The following is a 14,389-nucleotide window of genomic DNA, read 5'->3' as shown; positions in this document are numbered from 1 at the left end:
AAGGGGGGCAGTGGAGAGGAGGGAAAGAGGGAAGGGAAAGAGGAAGGGGGAGTGAGGAGGGAGAGGAAGAGAGAGGGTATAAGATATAAGAGAGTATACAAAAACAAATCAAAATGATTCAACAAATTACAGATGTGGTTTTGTTTCCTGAGAAGCTCTTGGTCCTTGTTACCTATAACCAAACTGAACACCAGAAATTTGCTTTAAACAAATGACATTAATTAGATATCTAGCTGCCAGACTGTTAAAAAGCAGAGATACCAATGAAATGGTGCTGACTACTGTGTTTTCAACAACTGATACTGGAAGATTCATCTGGCTGGAAAGGCTCTATGGATAGTATCTCTGATCTGAGGCATTATTTCTGTGTCCTTTTCCCAGAGCTTCTAGAAATGTCTTATTTGTATTCAGCAGAGTGGCAGCCTGCTTTGAGAAATCACAGACATTTTTGGTTGCCTCAGGCACACCATACAACGTGGGACAGTTTCATGTGCTGCTGTCTCTGGCCACGAGAGGCATAAAGTGCTCAGGACTGCCACTGAGCTGTTTTGCATCATATCCATTGTGTGGGAGGAGTTACAAAGCTCCTGTGTTTGAATAACCCAGGCAAGTGAGTCAGTCGAAAAAATGGAAATTCTCACAGAAACTCTTCACCGGAGCTTGTGTCCTCACAGAATTCTCTTTCCCCGCGTGATAGTCAGACCTGACAGATGGAAAAATAGCATTGGCTTATCAGAAGGCCTGTGTAAGATAAGGTATGATGTTTTATAAAAGAGAGCCAGAGGCCTACAGATATTTAAATGGCTGCAGAAATTGAAGTAACAATGACCAAGAGAGCTGACTAAAGGTCACGGAAACTCGCCTTGGAAAAAGGGCAGCGTTCAGTTCTAGGTGTCAATACCGCTGCAGACAACAGAATCGTTACTGCGCTTACACCTGGGCTATTGGTTAATAGTGAAGATAAACAGGATGACTTGCTCTGTATGACTCAAGACATCCTGTCATGTCTTTCAAGCTGTTTGCATTTGTAAAACATCTACTGGCTGCAAGGTACCTTACATTCCTGAAAACAAAAACAACCTGCTTTCCCACACGCTAGATGTTTTTTTTTTTTTTCTCTCTTATTTTTCTGATTTCTCTTCTGCCCTCCTTAAATTGTTATTCCTCCTGCATTCTGCACCTGCATTCCCATCAGCAGTGTATGAGAATTCTAGTTCCTCCACATTATAATCTATAGCGAAGAAAGGTCTGTGGTTGCCTGATAGGAGGGAAAAAGAGAGATGAGAGATGGGAAAGGAGAGATGGAGTACACAGGAACACTAGAAAACTTTGGGGATGATGGATGGATATCCATTGCCTTGATTCTGATGATGGTTTTGCAGGTATATACATAAGTCAAAACTTATTATATTTTATGCTTTAAATGTATAGTTTATTGAATATAAATTACACCTCATAAAGTACCTATGGTTATGGGAATGATAATAATAATGTTTCATCTAGTTATCATGAGTATTAAATGAGGTAATACATGTACTAAGCGAAGCCTCGTTTTTGTTAAGTGCACAATAAATGACTATTACAACTTTATTGGTAGTAAAAGAACTAATCTTGTACTTTATTGTTTTTTAGATATATGGCATCAATTCAGAGTTGGAGAGGAGAATAATCTTTATTCAAGTATAGTTGACATAGTTATACTTTTAAGGAAAATGCCTGGTATTTCTTAATGCATATGGAGTTCTAAAACATTTCCTTCAATATGAATGAGTACATTTAACCCATCAAAGTGAAAATGTGAAATTAGTGTAAATTTTGCAAACATGATGAATATGGATTTAACTTCCTTGTTCAATCCTCAAATCTGGCCCATAGGTTGGAATCATGGAACATTAAGCAGGCTATGAAGCAGTGGCCATAGAACACAGTGAAACTAAGTGGTTTGCTTTGATCTTCCTTAATAGGGAGCTTTGTACTGAATCAGTGCTATTTCATTTAATAACACTATGGGGGAAAAAACACACTATTTTTCTTCACTTAATGTCCTTCTCTTATTGCCTTCTTGTTAAATTTCACTGCCATCCCATGATTCAGAAGACACATGATTAACTTGTTTGACACTCTGGGTTTCCATTTTGAGGAAAAGCATCTTTGGCCTCTATGTTTGCCATGTTGCTTCATTGATAAGAACATAGTTCATTTAAAGGAAAAAAGAAAAGAAAAAGAAAAAAAGCAGTAGCAACAAAAATCTGAGTATAACTTCTTCTTACCCTCTTCTCAGCAGCTAGATCAGATATGCTACTTTTAATTGAAGTAGATGTGTTGAAAGTAATCAAGATTGCTTTGGTGCAGTGGAGAAAAATACAATTAGACTTCACATGACAGAAATGGAACATCACTAAAGTTGATTTTTGAGAAGAAGAGTTAGTTTTTTTTTTCTTTAAATTTGTTATTCCAGTTTTTCAATGCTCTGTTACATAGTTAAACTTCTTTATCTCCGAGTTTACAAATGAAATAAGGAAAACAGACATAATACACAGAACTTAAACTGACTGCAGTAATGACCACTGAATTTAGTAAGAACATTTGCGGTGGTGGTTTCTTAAGGAGTTCGGTTTCTGTAAGAGAACAATAGTTTGTTGTGGGAAAAATGGTATTTTGGATGATAAATATGAGGGCAGTTTTGGGGGGTATCTGCCTGCTGTCAGGGTTGGGTTGGCTAATCTCTATGTCTAGGCAAGATCCTTTTTAATTTAATAATTCCATGGATATACGGTTAACCTAACAGGGTATTTGTTGCTATTGTTATTTTTAATTCTCCAAATATTTGTAGGATAGTCTGTAGGTGTTAACTGCAAGAGTTTTGGCTGCGAAGGCCAGAACTGTAAATCTTTGACCTGGTCTGTTTAGTTACCAAGAGATGAATTTAGTCAACACCATACGAGATCATAGGGAGAAGCTATCTGAGCATGGTTACCACACTGGAAACGCAAAAGTTTCCTTATCCAGAACAAATGAGATGTCTCTCATATATTATAAATGTAAACTCACCCCAGTAGCTGCTCAGACCAATGGACTAAGGTATTCCTGTGGTGAAGGCACAAGTACTGATTGACAGGACCCATGGGGTAAGGCGCTGATAGGATGTATGATGAATAGAGAGGAGACACAGTGTATTAATTGTATTCTTTAAGTGTGTAGTTTGCCTTTAATGCTTCACTGCTTCAACCGAGCAGAAAGACAATACCAGATGTGGCTATTAAAAAAGTGTGTTAGGTTCCCTGACATGACCAACTTTCAAACTGGTTCTGCCTGAAGAGATACCCAGCATGGGGAAAGTGGTTGGCCATATGACATAGTAAGCGATCTTTACTGGCCTCTTGAGATTGAAACTGAATATAAATGATGGATTTCTATCTTAGTAGTACAGTTTTCATTCAGCATAGGAGTAAGAAAGGCAAAGGGAATTACCGTTCAAGGACAGATATTTTGTGGTACAGTAATTCAGAGTGCAAATTTTACCTCATAAGTTGTAGTGAACAATACTGAGGGATCAAATTACAAATATCTTGCAATGAAGATATTATATTATTATTATATTATTACCTGTTATCTTTGCTTTTGGGGAAATAGCAGCAATTCTTGGCCTAATATACTTGAGTGCAAGCATATTTTCAGAGGACAATGGAAACAAACATAGGCAAATAGAACCCACAGAGTTTGTATGCATGGGTCTCCCTTACAGCTGTAATTTCTTTAGGAAACAAAGAATAGGCAATAACCAGACCAGAACTTTAGTGTATTTTATTATTTCTTTCTTCTGGACTTTTCATATGCTTCTTAGTTAGCCACTCTCTCTAGTGTTGATGACTTTTGGTGAGACGGAGATTACTTTCAGGTATTCTGTAGTTTCTATATGCTGGAGGATGATGTTGATGATTTCAATCTATTTTTTTCTTGCAGAGGGAGGAAGAGAGATTCTTTAATTTGCCAAAGGGAATAAAGCCAGGTTTTATTGTTTTTAAGTCAGATTTTAACTTGTAGCCCTGTCAGGAAGCAGGGATATTTTCTTGCACAGAGTGAAGACGTTTTCTATTTCTTCTAGACCATAAAGTACCATAAGGAAAGATAATAGGTCATTTCATCTTTGTATTCCTAGAGTCTGGCATAGAAGGTATCAGTCTGTGCTTATTGATTAAAAGGAAGGAAGACAGGAAGGATGCTAGTAATTTTCTTATTGACTTCTAAAATCTGTTGGTTACACATTTCTTAAGTGGTTCATAGATCATAAATTTGAGAATTGTGTTCTACTTTTTGTGAAAAATATAAATAAAATGCCTAAGGGACAAGTGTTTGGACAAGGACAGTTTTATCTCTCTTTTTCCCCATATTCACTGAAAAGGAACTGTGTGTGATAGAACTAAGTGCTTAATCACCCTGTTATTTGCTTTGGCCAGTGAAATGTGAACAGAAGTGACATGTATCACATCTCCTGAAATTGTATACTTATCCCCTTTTCTTCTGTCTTGGTATCCAAGACAGAACTTGCTTAAACTATATTTTTGGCTACCAATAGAGTTAAGGTTCTAATCACTGCTCTCATTTACCTTATTATTTTTCTGCCATTAATTTTGCAATCATATTTTTATACCTAATACTTTAGGAGTTCTTCTTTAGCAGAGAAGTATTATAAGATACATTTTCTTATAATTTCACAGATAATGCAGACTTTTTGTCAAACATGTGGAATAACTTCTCAGCACTATCCCCAAAATTTATAATTCCACTTTTCAAAGATAACCAGTGTCAACATTTGTGTATTTATTTTTGATCCTTATTTCTTTTTTTAATTAATTAATTTATTTGACAGAGAGATAGATCACAAGTAGGCAGAGAGGCAGGCAGAGAGAGAGGAGGAAGCGGGCTCCCTGATGAGCAGAGAGCCTGGTATGGGGCTCGATCCCAGGACCCTGAGATCATGACCTGGGCTGAAGGCAGAGGCTTAACCCACTGAGCCAGCAAGGAGCCCTGAACCTTATAAATAAAAAAAAAAAAAAACCTTAAATAACTCTCTCTCTATATATATGAAATATATGGATGTATATATATATGTATATATACATGTATACATACATATACTTACATACATACATATATATATATACATACTTACACACATACCCATATATTTCATGACATAAAGTAATTTTAAAAATACATAATGGAAGTCAGTGGAACAAATAGTAACCTGTATTAAATTCCAACTTTAGAAACATTTTTTTTCTTTTTAAGAATACATCAGGTTCCTGTGTTAAATGATAGCTATATCCCATTTTTAGGATGATGATGTGAAATGACATTCTATTTTATTTTGCAATTTACCCCATTTGGGTTCTCTTACAGTGATGTATCTAGAAAAGAAGAAGTTTTGCTTATAAAGCACTTCATGTTTGTCAGTGAGCTTTTGCATTTTATCTCATTTATGCCCCCAAGCAAACCTGTGCAATAGAAGCGACAGGCATTTTCTCTGTTTTATATACATAATATAGGATTTGGCAAGTCTGATAGCTGGCTCTGGGGAAATCTAAGTGAAAGCCCCAGTGCTCTTGTGCTCTTGTACTCATTTTATCCATCCTGACAGTCTAAGATTTTCCTTAAAAGAGGCTAATGATTTTCACTTGCCTCGGTGGAGAATGATAGGCATGAAAACCAGGATACTATCTCTTCCAGCATTTTGCAAAGTGAGACATTGACGGTACATCCCTAACATTCCAGCTGAAAGCCTACTGAAGGTGTGCCTACATCTCATGATACCTCATAAAGTGTGCCTGTGTGATTAGTTTTCCACTATTTAATGAGTCATTTAATGAGTCTAAAAAAATTAGGAGTTATTCTGTATAGCTCAAAGGCTGTAGGATGTAGTGGAAGAGCACTCAATAAAGAATCAGAAGATTTGGTTTCCAGATCCACTGAGCTCCTAACTAATCTCAAGGTAGTCATGTCCTCTGTTTCTGTATCTCATGAAGAGATACAGAATATCTCTTTCTGTTTCTGTATCTCATGAAGAGATACAGATCTCATAAGAGTAAATGCCTTCCAATTATTTTTTCAGCACACATACACACACACATAGACACATATATTTAGAAATAGGGCTCAGTGATTGGCTACTTGACAAATGGCATATGTTATTATTTGTAAGTTGGACGGACTTCCATTTTAAAGCCACAGGCAGTTTTTCTATCTCTCTAGTGTTGAAAGATTGAGCTCAAGTATGGGGGAAGACTGCTCCTTTGTTTTGGTAAAAAAAAAAAATCCCTCTATGGCTAAAAGTAAAGCAAAAGTTACATTTTTTTAAAATGGAAATGGTCACTACTCTGCAATAATAAAATAAAAGTTTATCTTTATGGGCAGAGTTCAATATCTATGGACTGTTTCTTCTGGGAAGAAATATTTCTTTTCTAAATAGATGTTTAGACTGCATCATCTTGAAGAATTCTTTTTTTTTTAATTTTTAATTTTTTATAAACATATATTTTTATCCCCAGGGGTGCAGGTCTGTGAATCGCCAGGTTTACACACTTCACAGCACTCACCAAAGCACATACCCTCCCCAATGTCCATAATCCCACCCCCCTCCCCCAGCAACCCTCAGTTTGTTTTGTGAGATTAAGAGTCACTTATGGTTTGTCTCCCTCCCAATCCCATCTTGTTTCATTGATTTTGAAGAATTCTTTTTGAAAGCAGTTTTGGAATAGTGGTTGAGAGAGAAGGTTCTGAAGTCCTTCTACCCAGGCATGAATCACAGATTTCTCATTTACTGTTTGACTTTGGGCAAGCTATATAACCTGTCTATATCTATAGGTATAATAATGGAACCCATCTCATAGCGTTGTCGGAAGTGGAGACCTAAAGCTGGCAGCCAGGATATGGGGACATATATTCACATCATGTAATTAGACCCTTACAGGGCACAATTTGAGATTCTGCAGTTTATTTTGGACTATCAAAGTACTCTTTGAGATGGTAGTTAAGAATGAAGTACCCTGGCTAGGGAAACAATATAAGAATGTTAGATTCTGATGAATTGCCCTCATAGCAACTTTAGGCAAAGCCAATCCTTACAGTTTACTGGTAGGAAGAAACATACATTCCAGGGAAGAAGTTTAGCCTAGAGTAGAAATGCATGACCTACAAGCCTTAGAATGAGGTTGCAGAGGATGTTGTTTCCTCTTCCAGGAGTCAGGTAGCTGGGGCTTGGGTTCCAAGGAGGGAGAGACATACTTCTGTGCACTTACCCTAGGGAAGATACATACAGTGACATAGATCATAGGGGGAATGCCACACAGAAAGAAATGCCTAATGGAGGGATAAGGCTGAAGATCTGAGGATGCCACAGTTAGGGCACAGATTTGAGCTCTCAGCTTTGTAATTCTTCTGTCTTATTACCAAATCTCAGGAAAGTCCTTAGATGGGTTGTAGCTTGGTTACCAGTCACTCTGGAGAATCGAAGAAGTGCTAGTGTCACTGTGTGAGGGAAAATGTGTTAGAGGGAAGGTAACATCTGTTTGTGGGTCCCCAGTCTCAAGAAAACAGGAGGTGGATTGTGGAAGGGGTAGTAGTGATCCTAAGGCTGACATCCGGCTAATATGATTTGTAAAAAGCAGGGTAAATCTGAAGAATAGCTAAGTATTCCTTAGATATATTTTCAAGAACACTTATAGATTGGAATCTATTAGAATATTGGAAATCTGGTTGAAGAGAAACTGTCATAATTTGAACATTAAAGGAGAAGGTGAGCTTCTAACTTGGTGAAGTCTGGAATCTTTCTTAATACTGATGTAGGAAATGTTGGGGTTTGGAGCCAATGGCCAAGGAAGAATTCTTGAGAAGACTTTGGCGTAAAATGTGGTTTTATTGCATTGGGACAGGACTTTGGACAGAAAGAGCTGCCCTCCGGTGGTGAGAGCTGCTGATTACACATTTTGGAGTTGGGGGAAAGTAAAGAAAAAGGGAAGTTTTCAAAAGGACTTTCATATGCTAAAGACTCACAGCATCCTAGAGGCCATACTAGAGAAGGTTGCTCTTCCTTCTAGCAAGGCATTAGCAGTAGGCAGTTGGCTTCCTGGAGGAACGTCCTACCTGCTTCCAGTATTTGTCAATGAACTGCAAGTTATAAAGACATTTAATTTTATCTGCACTTCCTTCTGCCTTTGTTCCCCACATCCCTACCACTGCCACCACTTCTGTGATCATCATTAACATCACCATTGGTATAAACCGGCTTCACAGATCTCTAATGAAAAATACAATTTTATGTTTATATTAAATTCTTCCTTGACAAGCACCAGAGTAAATAACAGAAGTTACATCCCTCCAAGAGTGTTCTACCTGTTTTTGTGATTTTTCACAGAAAACCTATGAACAGTCTTAACTTCCTCAGTTCTTCTGTTCCAGTCTCCTCATTCTGGTCCCTGTGGTCACCTCTTCTGCCTTAACTATGGCTGCTCTGTCAGCATAATTATCTCCCAATGCTGAGTTCTGCTGACACTGCCTATCTGGCCTCTGGAAAAAATAATTTTTTCTTACTCTCCAAAGCACAAGGAGACCAGGCTGCAACTTTTTATAAGACATTACTAAATGTCACAAGTACAAATTTAAGCTGATGCTTACTTGTGTTTATTAATTTTAGAACTCTCAGACTTCAGATTCAAAATCTGAATTCCCACATTACCCCAGGTACACCTCCGGATAGTGCAAGCTCACCCACTTGCCCCACACCAATGAGATTCTTCAAAACCATTTCTATATCTCACCTGCCTTGGTCCCATCCCTGTCTTCAGCCTCTGTACTCCTGTCCTCCCAACTCAAGAAAGAAGAGGTGTTCTTTGATGTCATACGTTGCTTAAAGTCTTGTCTCAGGATTAAAGACGTTCTAACACAATGGAGAGTGAGAACATCCACTCCCTTCAGAAGGAAATCTCCATTCGAGCACTAGACATGTGGCTGGTACAAGACAGTCACAACAGCTGATGGTAGGTTTTTGGTATTCTGGTCTATTAAATCTTAAATAACATCACATGGAGGATACCAAATGTCTGGGACTGGTTGTCCAGTCAAGCCCCTTCTCAAAGTTTGTTCTTTAGTGTGAAGTAGAGGGAGGGTCAGTTCTACCTGACAAACTAATAATCTGATCTCAGAAAAGTGAAAACATGTATATCCCAAACTAATATTGTTTTTCTCTTTCATAGTTTAGTATTTTGAAGCTTTGTTGAGCTTTGATGTAACTTCTCACTGATGTGTCTCCACAACCTGTAAGACCGCCCAAAGCGTCCTTCTTAGTGCAGAGGAAAGTCTACTCTAAAAACAAATTCCAGTTTCTCCCAAGAAGACACAGATTACTACCAAGCCCTCAATTTCCAAAGCTAGACTCTGCCAGGTGGGCTTGGTCTCAGTTCCAATACATTCAAAAGTGGTAGTTGATTTCTGCATGGAACATTGAACAATTTCTATTCCTATAGAATAAAAACTGTGCAAAGATTAGTATTCTGCCCTGTTTTATAGAATAAAATCACACCATTAACTCATTTATTTGGGTATTCTTTAGTAGACCTGGGCAGTCTTAATTCATGTCAGTAGAGATTTCTATAAGGGATCTTTAAATACCCTTGGTTTCTACCAGGATTCTTTTACTTGGGAATTCAGAAATACTAAAAATGACTCATTGAGAACGCCTTCCCCAAATCCTGGAATGGGAATTTCTATTTTTGCCTCACTAGCTTTAGGTAATTATTCTAAATCCATGTGATTAGGGGAGTAGTCTTGATTCTGGGCCCTTTTGGTTTCCTTATCACATTGCCCCAGTTCCAGTATCAGTTTTGTTGTGTGTTTTTCAAATCTTATCTCACAGTGTTCTGGCCTCACATGTCTTCTTTCAGAGCCCTTAATACGAATGGCAGATATTTCTGAGTCTTCATTTGCAAATGTCCAAAGAGTATTTTCTGAAAGCTCTGGGACTATATCTTAAAAGCATGCTTTGCTCCTATATGCACTAATAAAGGGTTATGAAGGGTAATAGAGGGGTTAAGAGCTTCTACTTTGAAGCCAAATTGCCTAGATACATCCTGACTCTGCCACTTACAAACTTCATGACCTTGCGAAGTTACTTAATATTTCTGTGTCTCAGTTTCCTTATCTATAAAATGGTGGTAAAAATAGTAGCTACTTCATACAGATATTATAGGAATTAAAGAGGAATGCATGTGTACATGTGTGCATGTGTGTGTAAAACATTGTATGCATTGAATAGATGTTATTTACAATTTTGATCACAAAATGGTTTTTCAGTATTCTTAAAAAAATACTGATTGCCTGCTTTATTTCTGCATGTCACTTCAACTCCATCTTTAATTTATTCTGTCTTGCATCTTTGCATTATAAGCCATAACTGTTCTATTCAAAGGTGAATGAAGAAGATTCTAAATGAGGGAATGTTGATTACAACCTGGAGCCCAGGTTGAAATCAGATTCCATTTGTGTGACACTGTGATAGGATGAAACACCATATATGGCCACCTCCTCCCCCAACAGGGGTGTGGCAGTTCCAAGAAAGTTATTCCTTAATTGCTGATGGCCAATCTCTGCAGCCAGGAGCACTGCCCTTTTACTAGAAAGTGCTCAAAACTCCCAAGTTTTAAATCTCTCGTTATTTTTTTGAAACACAGTAAATTATAAAAGTCAACACTGTGGTATAAAATATGGAAAAAATAAAGGTCTTTACATGAGAGTCTTCTATTTAAGACCACTCATGAAATCTGACATGTCTAACTTCCTGTAATTATGCTGTCAGTTGTACACTACTGTCTCTAATTATAATATTGGCAGCTTTTCATCCCCTTGGCTTTAACTAGATCTTAAGAAAAAGATAAGGATAAAATACAATTTCTGACTGATCTTATTTCATGGATTATGATTTTTGGTACTGAGTTTTGAGGCAGAGACTTCGAGTGAAGGAATATGGTTTCAATCCTCTAAAAGTCTCTGGAGGAAGTAGTTTTTGTGAGGATCACATCTGATAAGAGCAATGTGTTGTCTTTCCTATAAAAATTGCAAGGGACAGGATGTGTGGTGGGTAAAGGTATGTGCCCTGGAGACCGACCACCTGGGCTGAAATTTGGCATTGTTACCTACTTGGTGTGTGGCTTTGCTGTTTTTGTTTAATCTCGATTTCTACCTTAGGTTTTTTTTTTTTTTTTTTAAGATTTTTATTTATTTATTTGACACAGAGAGATCACAAGTAGGCAGAGAGGCAGGCAGAGAGAGAGGAGGAAGCAGGCTCCCCGCTGAGCAGAGAGCCCGATGCTGGGCTCTATCCCAGGACCCTCGGATCATGACCTGAGCCAAAGGCAGAGGCTTTAACCCACTGAGCCACCCAGGCACCGTCGACCTTAGGTTTTAACTAAGATACGTTATAATAATACTTAAAACATCATCATGAGTCGTCAGTGATTTCATACATGTGACAAGGGTATCTGACATATAGTATATGCTGGGGAAGAGGTAGCTTTTACTAGTAACTTCCATCGGGGGTCATCACATCTGAATTGACTTATTCACGTGGCACCTTATACAGTAATAGGCATCTGTAATTTCTTTCTTTCCCTTCACATCTAACTACTTATTAAGGTTATTGATTTTTTAAAATAATCCTTCTGAAAGCTTCATTTTGATGGACACTAACCTTTTCCGTTCCTTCTGGTGTCTTCCTCTGATGAACAAACCAGTTTTCCATCTGATTTCCATGTCTTTAGTCTTTTCTCACTTCACTGCATCTTGGCATCACCAGCAGATCAATCTTCCTAAAAGTCAGATTGAGTCCATCACTCTTCAGCTTTGGATCTTTAGTAGCGCTCTGTTTCTTACAGTATAAAGTCCAGACCCTTAATCTTTATCTTTAAGTTCCCTGGGTGTAGCTAACCTCAACCTTGACAAACCTTCAATTGTGCCGGTCGGCTCAGTATTCCTAAAGCATGTTTTCCTTTATTTATGTTGTAAGTTTCTTCTCTCCTCTCTTTCCTTTGAAATATTCTCTTCATTTGTCATTTGCTGTTCAATTTTATGGGTACATATCAAAATAAATTATATACATTTTTAAAGAAAGGACATATTGCTGATAGTTCTCCCATATAACACTAAGCAAAAAGGTAATAGCTTGGTAAATATTCACCAAGTAAATACTTTCTACCTTACAGTTGGTGAAGTTGTCCTTCTTGAAGGAAGATGGATCAGGTTCAAATTTTATTAAATTGCTACATGAACTGATTGGGAACTATCCTTTAGGAAATGTTTGAACTGTTATTACATTATGTTAAATAACTTTGTTCTAAAGAATGTATTTTTTATATTTTGGTATGTTGCTTTTATATCTATTAATACCTATTTTTAGCTAATTAATTAATAATAATATCTCCCTATTCTACGCCAGGTACTCTATGTACAATATCTCATTTAATTCTAAGAGTAACTCTGTGAATTCAGACAGTCTATTCCTATAAACCTTATTTAGGTAGCCCAAGGTTCAGAAGGTTAAGTTACTTTCCCAGGGTGTGTCAGCCTATATAAATGTAATTCCTTAACTCTCAAATCATAGTGCTTCCAGCTAATGAACGTAAATAGCAACTCAATTTCCATTATTAATGGTTTTAGGATTTACTTCCCAAAAGCTGACTAGGAAATTGAGTTGGGAAGAAGCATTAGTCTGGAACTCTCAGAAAGCACCCTGTGTCTGGTTTCTAGAAGTCTAGTGTGATCAATTTTAAGAACAGGATCAGGACTCAGCACGAAAATATAAAGAGTGTTTAGCAGGTATAAAGTGATGGGCAGATGGCAGGTAGCATACAGTTGGCAGAGATCGCATGTTCCCTTGTGGATGATGTTCTAAGAACTGAGGAAACAATAGAGACCAACATTTTAATTTGATCTCCAAATAACCTCAAACCAATGGAGGTACATCAACAGGGTATATGTATGCAAATCCATAAAATATTGCTTTCAAAAGTAAGATCCATGTAGCTTGACATGTGCCACAGATTGAAAAGAGAAATCTCTTCCGTGTACATCCAATCATCTCTGCATGAAGAGAAAGCACCTGCCATGGCCTGCATCTCCTTTAAAAGGGAGAATGTACACATGTGTGGGTAGAAAGGAGCTTTCTAACTTTCTCTTCTCCATCCCTGTGTGAATATCTATTTTTTTTAAGATTTTATTTATTTATTTGACAGACACAGATCACAAGTAGGCAGAGAGGCAGGCATAGAGAGAGAAGGAAGCAGGCTCCCTGCTGAGCAAAGAGCCCGATGTGGGGCTAGATGCGGGGCTCCATCCCAGGATCCTGAGATCATGACCTGAGCCAACAACACAGGCCTTAACCCACTGAGCCATTCAGGCGCCCCAGTAGACCTTGACTTTTATGTTGATAAATGAATCTTCATATTCCATGGTTGTTCTTCAAAATGATATTAGACAGATTTTAGATTAGGCAACACCAAAAGGGTTGACCCACTCTAGTAAGAATGTATTCGTGTTGGTTTTCAACTCAGTTTGCAAACAATCATCATAAGACATAGGGAAATAAGGAACTACTTCCCTATACCACTTTAACAACTTAGTACGGCATGCCTGAGGGTCTAGTTGTTAATGAAGCCCCCAGAACAGTGAAAACTGATAGCAAAAGGCCAAAGCCCCCAGGGTTGCTGTCTTTTCTTCCATCACACCAGAGAAAGGCCTTGATTATAATGTTTGTTAAGCCAGTTACTTTCCTCATGTGTACTACAGGAATTATGGTAGTCCTATTTTTAACATATCACATATGGTTACAGAATAGTTGCATAAATGAGAATGACATCATTTTTTAAATATTAAAAATTAAATTAATGAAATATATAACAGGGACTAAAGGAGTTTAGAAAAAGAAACAATTTTATTAGCTAGAGTGATCCAAAAAAAAAAAAAAAAAAGTTTTGTATGCAAGAGGGAACTCAAACTAGAATAGGAGAGAAAGTCCTCTCTTACTTACAAAGAGAACTCCATTTCCCAGTCAGAGAATTGCATGAATTGGCTGTTTGGTTGGGAGATGTAGCTTCGGGGAGTGGAGGGATTTGTAAAGAAGTATAATAAAAGTTTAGGCTGAAATAATGGATCCAGGAACAGTGCGAGAGTTTTGAATGCCAAATTTCAGGCTAAAAAGTTCAAATTTTATTTAGGCTTTATAAAGTTTAGCCACCAGGACTTTCTCTAAAGAACTGGAAACAATGATGATTAAATTTAAATTTTTAGAAAATATGTGGTGAGCCATTTATCAGAGAGAGAATTTGAAATTTATTTCTACTTG

This window comes from Mustela nigripes, chromosome 2 (genome assembly GCF_022355385.1).
Source record: "Mustela nigripes isolate SB6536 chromosome 2, MUSNIG.SB6536, whole genome shotgun sequence".
Taxonomy (NCBI): Eukaryota; Metazoa; Chordata; class Mammalia; order Carnivora; family Mustelidae; genus Mustela; species Mustela nigripes.
This window is presented reverse-complemented; position numbering follows the sequence as displayed.